The sequence below is a fragment of the Protopterus annectens genome, chromosome 17.part0 (assembly GCF_019279795.1).
Source record: "Protopterus annectens isolate FY-2018-M chromosome 17.part0, PAN1.0, whole genome shotgun sequence".
NCBI classification, from domain to species: domain Eukaryota; kingdom Metazoa; phylum Chordata; order Ceratodontiformes; family Protopteridae; genus Protopterus; species Protopterus annectens.
This window is the reverse complement of record NC_056751.1, coordinates 82,616,378-82,631,665: the sequence shown is the minus strand read 5'-3', so window position 1 is coordinate 82,631,665 and position 15,288 is coordinate 82,616,378. Positions and strand designations below refer to the sequence as shown.

At 39.8% G+C, this 15,288-nt stretch overlaps 1 protein-coding gene across 1 annotated transcript in view; it reads right to left on the bottom strand.

Moving 5' to 3' along the window:
- Positions 1-15,288, bottom strand: part of ZCCHC7 (zinc finger CCHC-type containing 7) — a gene marked incomplete at its 5' end in the record, with an annotated part of 2,015,093 nt that overhangs the window by 1,209,320 nt on the left and 790,485 nt on the right. The window lies entirely within an intron of this gene.

The window sequence follows — 15,288 nt, the reverse complement described above, 5'->3', positions numbered from 1 at the left end:
AAGGGGGCTGTGAAAGTGCTTCACCTTCCTCAACAATCACAAGTCTAGTAGAATTGGAGGGTGAATGATTGTCATCCAAAGACCTTAGCTTATGTTTCTTTTCTTTTTTGTGCTTAGGAAATTCAAGTTCAGAATGACTGGCAGATGCCATCAGATGCAATTGTACAGATTCTTGTCTCAGAAAACACGTTAAGAATTCAGCCCTACTCCTGATAATTCTAGTATTAAACCTAGCGCAGAAACAGCAATCTGGGATGTTGTGGTCTGGGACAAACCATATGGAAGTCCCTCTGTGGGATTTGTTTACCACAGTGGAGACAATTACTTACCTTATCTGACATGAGTTAAAGAAAAAAGAAAGGAGTTCCCCAACAGGGTACTTATCTTTCCGACGAGAACTTTTCCCTGGTGTGGACTGACTGACCCACTTATACACTGCTTCGAGCTCCAGCGGCAAGAAAAGACTGAAGTGATGATGTAGGCTGGCTCCCTTTACACTTGAGTTTACTGATGTTGGCGGGGGCGCCCACCAACCTGGGTGGCAAAAGAGTTTTCTCTGGTAGTCGGGCCGGCCAAGGACTTTCATGGCAGGAAATCCCCAACAGTCAGGACTGCAACAGTGAAACACAAAGAACATCAACAGTTATATTTTTCATGAAACAACAAACATAATTACAAGACAGGTATATACAGTAAAGTAAATTACAAGTCTATACAGATGTTCCAGCTGTAAAATCTTGCAGAAGTAAATAGATTGATAACTGCAGAAGGGAAACATTATTGTAAATAAGTTTAGTGTTCTTTTATTTCAGTAAGGAAAGGTTTGCAAAGAGTTCAAGATATGAAATGAAGTTGGTTATAACATTAAAAAGGTGAGATTGTAATATTATATAGGTTTGCAAAGAGTTCAAGAGCTATAGGTTAAAAAATTATGTAGAAGGGGAAGGAAAATATTAGTATTGTATAAGAGAATAGTGGTTATAGTATATGGCTGAGAGAGGATGCATAGGGCAGTTAGGAAATACAGCAAAATAAGAAGTGTTGTTTAAGGAGATGTGAAAAGGGATATTTTAATTCAAGTAAAGGAGGGATATAATGATTTCAGTAGAGGAGGGCAAAAAGTTTGTGGAAAACAATAAGACGTTTGTGCTTTAACCAGAGGTCTCAATCTGGTGATGAACATGAGCATGACCAAGATTGGGTAAGGTATTGTTGGAGCTGGATTTTACAGCTTGGAGGTTTGTTCATCATTTTTACTTGTGCAGGGATGGTGTTCCATAGCTTTGAGATGTAACAGAAGTATTGTGAGTCTCCTGATGAATTATTTGTTTTAGTACTTCTTAGTAGAAATTTATCACCGAAACAGAGATCTCTTGTGGGGGTGTTGGATGATATGGTTTTTAATGCATGCATGACATAACTAGCTGAGAGTATGTTATGTAGTTGTTAAGCTCTAGCCGGTTTAGCTGCTATACACAAGCTATGTACAATTACCCAATGACTCAAGTGTGAACAGTGTTCAGTCTTACGCAGGGGGGTTCCCGGTGGCACTGAGTGCGCATCAGGGTTCAGCTCTGTACCAACTGCTGTTCATACTGGTGATAGACTACATTAGCTAACGGGATGGAGGGGACAGATCAACAAAGTTGCTGCATGCAGACGATGTGGCATTACAGGCAGATTCTGAGCAAGAACAAGGATAGGGGAATGGAATGAAAAACTTCACATAGGATGAAACCGAGTACAGATAAGACAGTTGTAATGGTAGCAAATGGTGGAGTTCAGAAGCTGAGAATTGGATAGAAGGGAAATAATGGAACAAGTTAACAGCTTCAAGTATCTGGCAGGGGTGGTTGAAGAGAAGAAAAGTCTAAATGAAGAGGTCAAAGCTAGAATCAGAGGGGCTGCAGCCAACTGGCACAGAGTGTCAGATGTAGTACATGACATAAGAATGTAAAAGAAGCTGAAAAATAAGGTGTACAAAACAGTGGTACAACCAGTAATACTGTGAGGTATGGAAGCCTGGGCAGTAAAGGCAGAGCACTTGAGGAAGCTAGAGATGAAATGCCTGAAACAGGTGGTAGGATGCACATTATGGGACAGATGAAGAAATGAGGACATAACAGCAGAAGCCACAGTAGCTCCAACTGCAGAAAAGGTCAAAGAGAACAGATTACAGTGGTTTGGGCCCATGTGAAAAAGACAATCTGGTGAAGAAGATTTGGGACAACAAGAAGAAGGCAAGAGAAAACTAGGGTGTCCAGCAAAGAGGAGGATGGATTGTGAGAGAGGAGACCTGTGACAGTCAGGCATGTGTGTGTCAAAGAAGGTAGGAGAGTGGCACTGAAGAGAGAGAGAGATTGTGACAGCTGACACGACACCCTGACCCCGTGTAGAAAATGGGAAAAAGGGGGGTGATGATGATGATACACTACGGAACCTTTTTCCCATTAGAAGGCTGAAGAGGCAGTCTATAGCAATGGCCGACTTAGAACTGTTTCAACTATACCCAAATTTCAGAGAAACTAAGATTTGCTTAAGATCCTGCATAACTTTACCTTTGTCTTGCAGAGTCTTAAACAAGTCAACAGCAGCTGTACCAAAGAGATTTTGATTGTCCAAAGGAGCATCTAGGAGCTCAGACTTAACATCATCAGGTAAAGCCTCATAACTTGAAACTGAGGTAGCAGCTCTAGAGGATGCATCAGCTGCATCATAACATTTGATGGAGTGATGGGCAACCTGAAAAGAGGAACCCAATAAGGAGAAGGCAGCAGTCTTACCTTCAGAGTCAGGAAGATCTGACAACCCCCTACCAAGCTGAGACAAAAGGGCCACAACATACCTAGTCATATGGTTTGATAATTTATGGCCCTGAAGGCCAGAGTTGCAGAAGTGTACACCTTTTTATGTAGTCTCTCCCTAGCCCACCTGACTTTATCAGAAGGAAGAGGGCAAAAGCTTGAATGGCTTGTCAGCAGAAACAGACTACAGCAGGGTCTGAAAAAGGACATGTGTAGAGGTACTTAAAAGGCCTCAGGCACCTTATAAAAACAGTCATGTTTCTTGGGGGCTGGCAGTTGAGAATCAGGAGCCAATGAAGCACTGCAAATGTATCCAACAAAGCATCCAATACAGGGAAAACAGCAGAAGGTGTAAGAGATTCCATGTTTGAATATCAGAGATTTATAGGGTAACCCCCACTTAAAATTCTCCATCATGCAAACTACTGTCTCCATAGGACAAGTCCTCAAAGGGAGAATCAGGACTTAAGGAATCCTGTTCCTCAAACACATAGTTCAAAAGAGAGGTAATTTGTGAGGAGTAGGCCAATGATTCATCTCTTGAATCCACCTCCTCATGTGAAGACTCAGACTTCATAGTCCTTTATCTGGAGTAGATGACCGAGGAGAAGCAGGAACAAATACACCTGAGGTGGTCTGAAGAACATCAAGACATTGAACAAGCCCTAGATAGAGTCCTGCCATTCCCTTTGAGAATCCTTAACAATAGGAGGAATGTGTTTAGTTTTCTTCTACTTCTTTAGTGGGATGTCAGTAATGACCAACCTAGGAGACTATGAGCCATGCCTACACTCAATAAGGGTACTAGGGAACTCTTCCCTAACAAGAATCTGGGGGATTCCCCTGAGCCCTTAGGAAATGATCAGTCTTGGTTTCCCCTCAATGTCCATGGTGGATGTCTGCATTGTCTCAGAGGACATGCAAGAAGCCAGTTCCATGCCAGCCTCCAACAGGGTCACATCAGAAGAAACTAGTGTCAGTACCAGACTGTCTTTAGGGTCTTCATCCATCTAAAGAGAAATGCCCAGTGAAGGCTGGACAGCAGGAGAGTCACTATGAGAACTTTTGATCTTCTTTTTAAGAGACAGCTGTACCTCAGAGTGGGCATATTAAGCCACAGTACCCTGGGTCAAAAGTTTCAGACACTAGTTCTTAAGATAAATGGATAAAGAGGAAAGAAGGTTTCAAAGCATTTTAGGAATAGAAGTATTACAAATAGTACACTGGGTATGATCATATGAAGCACCTAGGCAAAAATGAAAATTTTTCTTGATGGTCTTTATGGGAAATCTGCCTCCCACACTGACATTTTCTCTTCCTGGATGGCATGAGCCATAAGCACACAAGAAAAGGAAGAAAAAGAAGGAGCCCCAATGGGTCACTTACTTGGAAATGGCTTGGTAGAAACCAACTCAGTGAAGGGCATTCAGACCAGTGGCAAAGACGTTCTGAGTATGGTGCATATGTACGTCACCTGCTCCTGCATGGGGATCATACACCTGCCGTAAGGCGTTTGGAGGCTGTAAAGGCTTTGGTATACTGTCTGGACATCGGGCTATCCTTGGCATGTGATCCCGCATGTTGTGAATACTGCAACAGTGATAAGGAAGGACATCTGATAATGTGAGGAAGAAAGAGAGAACCATAAATACTTACAAAACAGAAGGTGAATAGGAATGTGGAGACAAGTATCTTTCAGGTCCAAAGACACCAGGTAGGCCTGAGGAAGCAGCAGAGGAAACAGAGACTGGAGAGACATTTTGAAAGAAGGAACTTTTAGAAAGGTGAAGAGAAAAGAGAGATCTAAAATGGGTCTCCAAGATCCCTCCTTCCTTGGGATCAAAAACATGAAAACATCCTGCAGTAAAATCCCTTGCCCCTCTGAGACAAAGGGGCTGGCTGAATAGTCTCTTAAGCAAAAAGGTCCTCAGCAGGAGGAAGAAAATGAGGCAATTGGCAATTAGGAGGCTCAGTGATCCCTGAAAAAGGAGGAAGGGATTTCCAAACCATTTTGGATGACTAAAATAATCCAAGAGTCTGTGGTAATTTGTTACCAAACTGGAAAGGACACAGTTAAACTGAAAGAAACAGGAATCTGGCCAAGGGGCAGAGAAAGATGATTGTCAAATCACAGGCAGACTTGTCTGGGAAAGAAGACTTCTAATGTGATCCTGAGCTGGCTTCTCAGGAAACTCTCTCTTGGAAGGTCTCTTGACCTTCAATGATTGTTTGTGATGCCTATGCACAATTTAGTCTTAGAAGGGTAGTTACTTTGAAAATGAGGGATAGGTGAAACAAAAATTTGTTTAACGTCTTGCATAACCTGTCCCTTACCCTATAAAGTTTTAAAGAGCTCTGCAGTAGCAGAGTCAAACAGATTATGAGTGTCTAAAGGAGAGACTAACAACTTGGCCTTAATACCTTCCGGGAGAAATTACAACTTAAGCCAAGAATACCTCCTGATAACTGATCCTGATGCAACTTCCCAAGAATAGGCATCAGTAATATTATAACTGCATTTGTTGGAATGGTGAGCTTCTTGTGATGTAGAACATAATAGAGAAATGGCAGAGGTCTTTGCTTCAGAGAGTCAGGCATGATAGCCAGAACATCCCCAAGCTTAGAAAGAAGAGTCAAAACATACCTGGTCACATGGATCTGATAATTTATGGCCCTGAAGACTAGAGTGGTAGAGATATACACCTTCTTACCATACCTGTCCATAGCTCTACTATCTTTATCAGAAAGTAGAATCAATTTAGAAGGTTTATCAGAAGAGAGAAATGACTGCAGGGTCATAGAAATATTCTTATACAGCACTGCTTGAGCCACAGGAACCTTGTAAAACCTGTTAGACTATTTGGGAACAGGGGGATGAGATTCTGGAGCCTGTGAAACAGAAGTAAAGGCATCAAAAATGGCTTCCAAAACAAGGGGTACTGCAGAAGGCCTACAAGAATCCATCTGTAAGAGGTCATAATATCTCTTCTGAACCTCAGACACTTGGGAAATCTCCCACTTAAAATGCTCCATCATTTTAACACTGGTTTCCCCAAAGGAAAACTCCTCAACTGGGGAATGAAGGGAGAGAGCATCATCTTCATCTGATCCCAAAGCAAGAGGGGAATGGATCTGGGAAGAATAACCTACAGACTGTTTCCCAGAATCTAAATCTTCTACCTCAATAGAAGTCTCTTACAAGGAGTGGAAGAGAAAGCAACAGGTGATGGTACTGACAACCCCTAATGGGGTTTTAAGACGCTGAGTGAAATCCTGCCACTCTTTATGGAAGTCCATAGCTACAGGGACCACATGCCTAGTCTTTTTTTTTTCTTAAGAGGAACCTCTGCCAAACAAGCTTAGGAGGTTCTGTACTCTAACTTCAATAAAGAAACCAGGTCCTTCTTCCCTAACAGGTATCTGGGAATTCCCTTAGACCCTTCAGAGATAATCAGGCACTGCTCTCCCTTCTCATCTGCAGCAGATGTAGCCTCAACCTCAGCAGACATATGAATAGCAAGCTCTATGTCGTCCTCCAGCAGGCTCGAGACAGAGGGTGCAGTTGTCAGAAGTGGATGGTCCTCAGGCTCTTCATCCGTCCCTATGAAGACATCAGGTACAGGCAAGACAGCAGAAGTCTCTAAATGCATTTTTTTTACTTCTGTTTCAAAAGCAGCTGAATGTCCAGGTGGGCAGATTCAGAAGCCATAGTTCCCCGAGCCACAACTTCAGACATTGATTTTCCAAATACAAAGAGAAAGACAACAGGCAGCTGTGCATGGTCATGAGTACAAGGGACTATCAAATATTACACTGTGTATGATTGCACTGCATGTGATCGTAGTCTGCACCTAAGCAGCAAAGGCACTTTTCATGTCTGTCCCTATGGGGAATCCGCCTCCCACACTCATATTTCCCTTTTATGGATGACATGTAAACAAATAACCAAGCAAAGAGAAAAGAAAGAAGAGTTCCCAATAGGGGACTTATCTGCCCTAGGCTCAGTAACTGAGTCAGCGCAATGAACACATTATAGACCAAATTCATAAACAGCACTTGGACAGGCAGCAAAGAAGTTCCAGGGATTTGGTGCCCATATGTCACTTATGTACCTTACTCCTCTGACGTAAGACATATGTCTGATGTACAGCAATTCGAAGGACCCACGGTTTTGGTGTGTTGGTCAGATGTATGGCTATCCTTGGCTGAATATCTCTTTTGTAAGGAATACTGCAACATTCATAAGGAAGGGCATTTTTTTTCTCTCAAGAATGAAAATGATCTGTGGTAAGAGGACAGAGCAAAATTCCCTGTAACTAAAATGTCAAGGATTTGTGCTTTTGTGTCTCCAGGAGGAAGTTCTGATGGTTATCTGTGTATGAATATACCAGCTGTGGTAGTTCTGGTTTACAGTAACAACTCTATCCAAAGTGTACTTTAGTTGCTAAAGGTCTACAGCCAATATTTTTTAAATATCTTTAATAAATTGACACAATTTTACCAATATCACAGGTAAACATATGGTTACAGAAAAAATCTTTAAACAATTGCATTAGTTTCCTGCACTTTGTATATACATAAGTTTTCTTTTTCGCAACTACCATTCACTCCAATATTGCATAAATCGCTCAAATCCTAATTTCCCATAAATTTCACTCATCCTCCTAAATGTTATTCTGCATGCAATATTCCAACAAATTTATATTATTCCTGTGTAATTTCCTCCTTCCCTTTTCTAAAGATCCCACCTAAATTTTTTTATTTCCTTTAAAATATTCAATACTTCATTTAGAGATTGTTTAGATTTTGATGCCCATTTTCAAATAATTTGCTTTTCTGGTAGCCAATTAGCAACCTTACTTTGTCTAAGCAATACAGATCCTACATCAGAGAGCAAAATAATAATTTTATTATTTAAAATTGCCTGCTTCCCCAACATTTCTGACAAAGTACGCAGTAAAGAATGTTTAAAATCTGTCAATTCACTACACCACCCAAAAAAATTGTTCCCAATTACCTCTCTCTTTCTTTTTCACCATCGATAGCTGCAGCATTTGCTATGTACTTGGGAAAATATTCTCTGAAGTCCGTTTGGAGTGGAGGGCAAACATATCTATGCAAACACTTCAAAGCAAAAATCCTAAACCATCTAGACTTGTTGTATACTTGGAAGCCATGCAGAAGTCTTCCCACATAGCCTTTGCATACTGCCATTCCATTCTCTTTCCTATTATTTTCTATACTCTTCTGAATGATTCTTATAATTATCATGTAATATTTTATATGTCCCACTAATAATCCTTTTTTAACAGCAACGTCTGTTCTAGATTCAACTAAACATTCAAACAAAGCTGGTCTTTCACTTAGGACTCCCCTATCCTTTTCTGTTTGCATATAATCTGTTATCAATCCCTGGTAGGCAGCCAGTCTCTAACCTGCAGTCCAAGCTTCTTTTTGGCCTCATCTAAATCTATTACCTTTCTCTCCAAAATGATTTGCTCCCAATGCCTTTGTTCCTTTGTTAATTTTCTACATTAAATTTTAGTCCCCTTGCCAATTTTTTCTGCCCTTACTTGCATTCAGCCCTATTGGTAAAATCTCTTTTCTGCATCCACGTGTTAGCTTAGTTCTTAGAATACTTTCTGCAACTTTATCAATACAATATTCTGAATAGTTGTTACTATCCTTAAGGATCTGCATCTAAGCTCCCTCTTTCTCATTTTCTGACCTCCCCCAACACACTTCATTATTATCCATTCCCACTTTGAATTATAACCTTCTGCTTGTATTAAGTATGTGAGCCTTAACTGTGTAGCTGTAAAATATCCTGTCAAATCGGGTAATCCTAAACCACCTTGTTCTAGTGGGAGGATCATCTTATCCATTTAACCTATGCCCTCTTCTCCTCCCACATAAATTCATTCAACTCTCAACTCTTTATTAATGTCCACAGTCTGTATATAAAATTAAAAGGACTAGAAAAATCTCACTGCTTGTATCTTTCGATCCATACCCATAAACAAGAGCTTCTAGTTTCTCAGTTTTTGTATAATCTTTTGTTTAGTCTCTTCCTACATATCCTTACGTGCCATAACAGAAGTATTTTTCCTAAATACTTCATTTTATCATGTCCCAATAAGTATGGGTATTGCAAAACTAATTTGTGTGTGAGTAAATAATTTATGGCTACAGCCCTTCTTTTAGCTTCATTAATTTTATTTCCTTAAAAGACTTGAAACTGACTCTAAATGTTCTATACTATTAGAATAATATCTACAAATAAAGTCAACTTTTCTCGATCATATTAATGATATCCTTGAATTTCTGAGTCCCTTATTTTCTTTGCCAATGGCACTAAATATAAAGAAAACAACAAATCTAAATATAAAGCAAATGACAATTTTTAAAACCTTCTTACATCACTAATATCTCAGCTACACCTTAAAAGTAAAATAAGAGAGTCAAAAGCACTGTCCTAAGTCTTATTCACTTTTCCATTTGTCATTCATTAAATCTGGATATAATTATCTCAACCCAGGTGCAAAAGGCCATCATAGTTCAGTACATTTGTATCACCTTGCCACGTTAGCTGTTCTCTCTACCAATTATCCCTTCTAGCCTAACTCATCCAACTTAAAATTACTCACCTCCATGCCTACAGTATGTAGAAGAAGGGCAAAGTGACCCAAAACCTTCACTCATCTGTACAGCCCCAATATTGCATGTCTCCCTAATATGTGGTTCAAGCAGCATATAAAAAACATGAGCTGACCTCCCCTCTTACTTTCCAGATCTGACCAGAGGGTTGTCGGAGTTGCAATGCCTCTTCTAAAAAAGAAAGGTTGTCAGTATCATCAGCATTTCATGATCTGGGAGGTAGGCAAGTACTAGTAAAGGGTGGCAAAAACTTTTAAGTGTATCTTTTTAAGGGTCTCTATGGCTAGGCCTTTTATGGTCACTATGATTGCTTGCACAGAACTGCTCCTAGTTTCCATTATGTCCCCATAAATCTTATATGCTTGTTATGATACATATTCCCAATAAACTACTTAGCCTTCTTGAGGATACCCTAGTCTGGATTGCCAAAGCAATCAATGCAAAGGCACTTCACTTCAGTGACCTCAACCATGATAATTCAGAACACATTGCTGATCTCATCCACCTATCGGGACTTGCATATCTAATGACTATCCCAACATGCCACAGACGAGAGGACCACAATAGAGATGATTACAGTATGTTTTTCTTTCTCCAACTCCACCAACACATAGGCCACAGACATCGTGACCGATTCCATCAATGACAAACATGCTATATTTGCTATGCATTCCCCATTTAAAATCATCCAAATTAACAAGTACACCACAACCAACTATTATTAAAAAAATACAGATCAAGATCGGGTCAGCTATATTTATTTATTTTATATTTGTTGACCGGGTTTGTCTGACTGGGCTACAAATGCCCATTTTCAGCGGAGGCCCGAAGAGAAAAGCTCCACCAGAAAATAGAAATTTTACATATTAAATACATATAGAAATACATTCATCAGTACCACAGATTACCGCATTCCAGTGCCACACATTACATTCATCAGTACCACACATTATTGCATTACAGTGTCATACATTAAACTGTGGCAAGTTAAATACATAGAAATGCATTCATCATAGGGATACATTCATAATTACATATTATATATATACAATAGTGCAATAGTTACATAGCTGAAATATTTTACTAGTTATGTTTGTACAGTGATGTACCAACAGGAGAAGATAAAGTAGTAAGTTTATTTATTGAAGGGAAGGAAGAGAGAAGAGAAGTAGAAGGTTATAGGGGAGTGTTTACGGGGGATAATTACATTGGCAAGTCCATTTTTCATTAAGGTATTTTCCAGTATATTGACTGGCATATCCTTAAAACTCTTCCTACAACTGGAAATGTGTTAACTTACTCTGTCAACATCACACATGGCATATCTGACAACTCAGCCCACCCTTAGAATCATTTATAATTAAATATACCCCACAAACTTAGATGACCACATACCTCAAAAGTTACATGATTTCCAGGGTACAAAATCTGGAAATGCTACAAAAACTAAATCTCCTGTGTTACTTTGAAAACTCAACCTGAAGAAACACCTCAAAAAAATCAAATTCCAAAAAGCAATTTCTTCACATCTCAGCAATGAGCAATGGCTATAAAATCAGTTTGGGAACAGATAAATCAACTGATCCACCCCAGGAGCAAAGAACTCCTTTATTCCTCCTTGTTGAGCCCAACACCACTACCCAATTTCAACAGTGCCCACATTAACTGGAAACAACTTTAACCCACACTGCATTAGTCTTACACTAACAAGAAAACTTTGTCTAAAGTAAACAAAATGGGATCTACAGGTCCTGATGTAATTCTCTCAAATTTACTAAGTTCATATATAGCTCAGTAGCAATCTATCTAAAAATGTTAACAAATAGAAGCCTCATACAAGACACAGTACACTAGTTATGAGAAGTATCCCTCTGACCATGCCATAAATGAGGGCCATCACTCGAAACCTGTAACTTCAGAACCACAGCTATTTATATACCCTAAGATTCCTGTGTTATATGCAGCTACAAAACTCTTAGCTCAATGAATCCAGAAATCTTCTCAGCAATGTCTAATGCAGCTTCTGTAACACTTCTATCAGTCACAAAATGCACAGTATTGACCTGAACAATGGCAAAGTAATTAACCCTGTTTTTGATTTCTCCGAAAACTGTGACACCATAACACACAACTGCATAATGCCTCATCAACTAACATATGCATAGCTTCTCATCACCTCTAAAAAATTATCCAGCTACTATCTGCCCATCCAGCACTAAATAATATTCTACACAACTATGTTCCCAGTTGGAGATTGCGATACGGTGACCAAGCACTCCTGTCTACAAATCTATCAAATCTGCAGGGCATTGTCTGCACTCATAAATGGTTTCCAAGGCCTGGAACTCCTTACCTGTAGTCATCAGGTCAATATCCTCCCTCCCATCTATCAAAACCACTAAAATCTGTCTCAGTTCTTGGTCAAAACCAGGATAAACTACATCCGTAAATGTGAACAAGTACCTTTTCATTCCTTATACCTCCTTACTCTCCCTTCTTAACTTACTTTCTTACTTCTATCAAATTCTCTTCTCTGGGACGGCCACGGTGGTGCAGCGGTTAGCATTGTCACCTCACAGCAAGAGCTTCTCCGGTTCGATCTTCGGCTGGGGGGCCTTCTGTGCGGAGTCTGTATGTCCTCCGTGTGGTCGCGTGGGTTTCCTCCCACATCCCAAAGACATGCTGTAGGTGGATTGGGCACTCTAAATTGGCCCTAAGTGTGAGTGCATGCATGTGTGTGCCTTCTGTGGAAGTTAGGCGCCTGGCTGGCAACTCAACACCGTAAAACTCCACTACCATTCATGAGCGGACAGATGATTCGCTGTGGTAATTGGGAAAAGCCGAAACAAGAAGATCAAATTCTCTTCTCTGACTTTCTCTCTAAATATGCCACGTCTGTTCTTCCCTCACTTCATATTACAATTTGTGTTTATATTACACTAACTTGCCTTTAATTTCTCTACAAACTGTCTAAAGTTTCTCTAAATATTAAAATTATTGTCATATAACTTATACTGATTCTTAACCAATGATTTTTTACATTTTGTCTAATTTGTTATAATTATTTAAACTGCAGATGTTTTCTTTTATTTTTGAAGACTGTAAAATTATTGTTCTTTAAATATTTTGTAATAAGTTAGAGCCTTTCTCTCCTGGCCTCCGCTGAAATGGGCTTCTACTCGATCAGGCTTTCCCGGTAATCAAATATCAGTAAATAAATAATCACTCAGGCAGTGTTGCTCTAGGGTTCTCTAACACCTCCTTAAACTGGTCTTATAACTTAATTGGTGCTTACTTGGCTACTGATCTGTGAGTATCTTAAGAAGACTAGCCTTACGGTCCTATGGTAACTTTTATCCCTTATGTTTTGCATATGGTTCCACTGAAGTGGTACTCTCTGTGATACAAACCTATCCCTCCAAAACGTTCTATTTATTTTACAAAAGAGAATGAAATCCCTTGAATAGGTGTTTATAATCCATTGGACTTGCGAATGTGTAACAGGTCCGACAGAACAGGGTCTTCTGAAGCTCTGTACGCAAGGCAGAGGTCACCTCTCAGTAGCTTATAGGATACAGAAAAGAGAGAAAAGGCTTTGAGATGGTCTGCACCATTTTTATGATATAGACCCTTGATTTTTTAATTAATTTATTTATTTTAATTGAGAAAGCATTGTGCTTGTTCCAGTTGTAACAAGTGTTTGAACAGGTACATACCAAAAGGGGCATTATACTTAATGATCAGCCTAATGAGTGCCAAGTACAATAGGACAATTACCTCCCTGGATCTGAAAACAATACCTTTAGATATAAGCTACATAATGAAAAGGGACATCCTTACAACACTGGACATGTGGTGATCAAAGCATAGCTCACTGGCAACATACGTTCCCAGCTTACTAACTACAGGATCAATTTTCAGGGGACAGCTGTCAATGTGATCGCTATAAAGGAAGTCATTCTTGCTGAAGGATACAATTACACACTTCTTGGCATTTAGTTTTAGTTCATGGTTTTGACACCAGCTATTTGTTAGGACACCCCATCTTGAAAGATCTTGATATCCTCTCGGAAGTTTATGACAACACCAAGTTTGCAGTCATCTGTAAACTTGGTGATCCACAAAACCATAGCATTAGCTTTGACCTCTATGAAGTAAATGTCAAAGAGTAGTGGCTCAAGGACTGAACCCTGGGGTACACCACTAGTGACTGGTCTTTTGGATGAGGTGCAACCACCAACCTTAACTTCATGAGTTTTATTTAAAAGCCAATGTGCTACCCAATGAGTTTCACTGGGACTGCCATTTATCTGGGAGATCACAGACAATGGAAGCAAGTGCTGTAGAAAAGACCATAAACTGTAAGAATACAGCACAGACAGCCCAATGAATTACAGCACACTGCTTTTTTCAGAGACAGCACTTCACAAAGTGAAACATAAACGCTTATATCCACAAGTACGTTTTCATCTATACAGACGTATAGAAGCCTGTATAGACGAAAACGTACTTGTGGATATAAGCGTTTATGTTTCACTTTGTGGAGTGCTGTCTCTGAATAAACCAGTGTGCTGTAATTCGTTGGGCTGTCTGTGCTGTATTCTTACAATTTATCTGGGAGAGCTTATCTATCATACTTGAATGTGGGATGATGTTGAATGCCTTTGGAAGGTCTAGGTATGTGGTGTTCACTGGTTTAGTAACTTTTTCAAAGTCGTCGCCCAAGTTAAGTTGACAGGACCTGCCCTTGACAAATCTGAACTGGGTTGGGGCAAGACTCCATAGATTATTTATATCAATTCCATAATGATTCTTTATATAGCCTTGCAGTTGAGATTGGTCAGGTTTATGGGTCTGTTATTACCCAGATCCACTGAAGCACCACCTTTATGCAAGGGAATGACTGCTGCTGCCCTCCATTAATCTGGCAATATGCCTGTTTTGATAATGAATACCTTCTGTAGAGGATCAGACAAGTCATGTTTCAGACTAACCAGTAGGCAGCCTGGTATGTTATCTGGATTGATAGATATAGTGATCCTGGCCTAAGATAGTGCCTTGAGAACTTGTTCCTGGGAGACTTGAGGGGTGTGTATAAATGGGTAAATGATCTGAGAACACTGGGGGGATAGAGTCTGAGCTAAATTTGTCCACCAGTAGACTGGCTATATCCTCTGGGTCTGACTATGTGATGATATGTACTATTACCACTGCTCAGTAATGAGCATTGTTTCTGATATTTTTAACATACTTAAAGAAAGCTTTGTGGTTATCACTCACGTGGGCTGCTATTTTTACCTCAAATCTGGTTGTGGTTGATTTCATCAGGGACCAGAGCTCCTTATTTTGTTTAGCAAAAGTGCTTATGGCATCCTGACAGATTTATTTCTGCATGCAATGAGGTTTTCTTTTATTTTAGAGCCTGTTTATATTTGGGTTCTACCATAGGGGTTTATTTTTGAATTTGGCATTGTATTAATGCATCGATGCAGTTACTTACATGTGCACAGCATTTGGCAGCAAAGGATTCCACATAAGTAGTAGCGCCATCAAGATGGAATGGGCTTATGAATTGAGCCAGATCATCACTCAGTTTGAACGGATTAACATTTGCATAATCTCTAAAGACTGACTTATTGGAAGATACTTCAGGCTTCATTTTTAAGGTGAATGTGATTAACTTTTAGTCTGATATGACGAGGGAGGAAGTCACAGTGGGCAGGCAGCATGATGCCCAATATTGGTACTTTCACAACATACGGCATGAAGTGGTCATTCACCTGTGCCACAGAACACAATGTAGATAAAGGCATCCTCTAAGATTCTA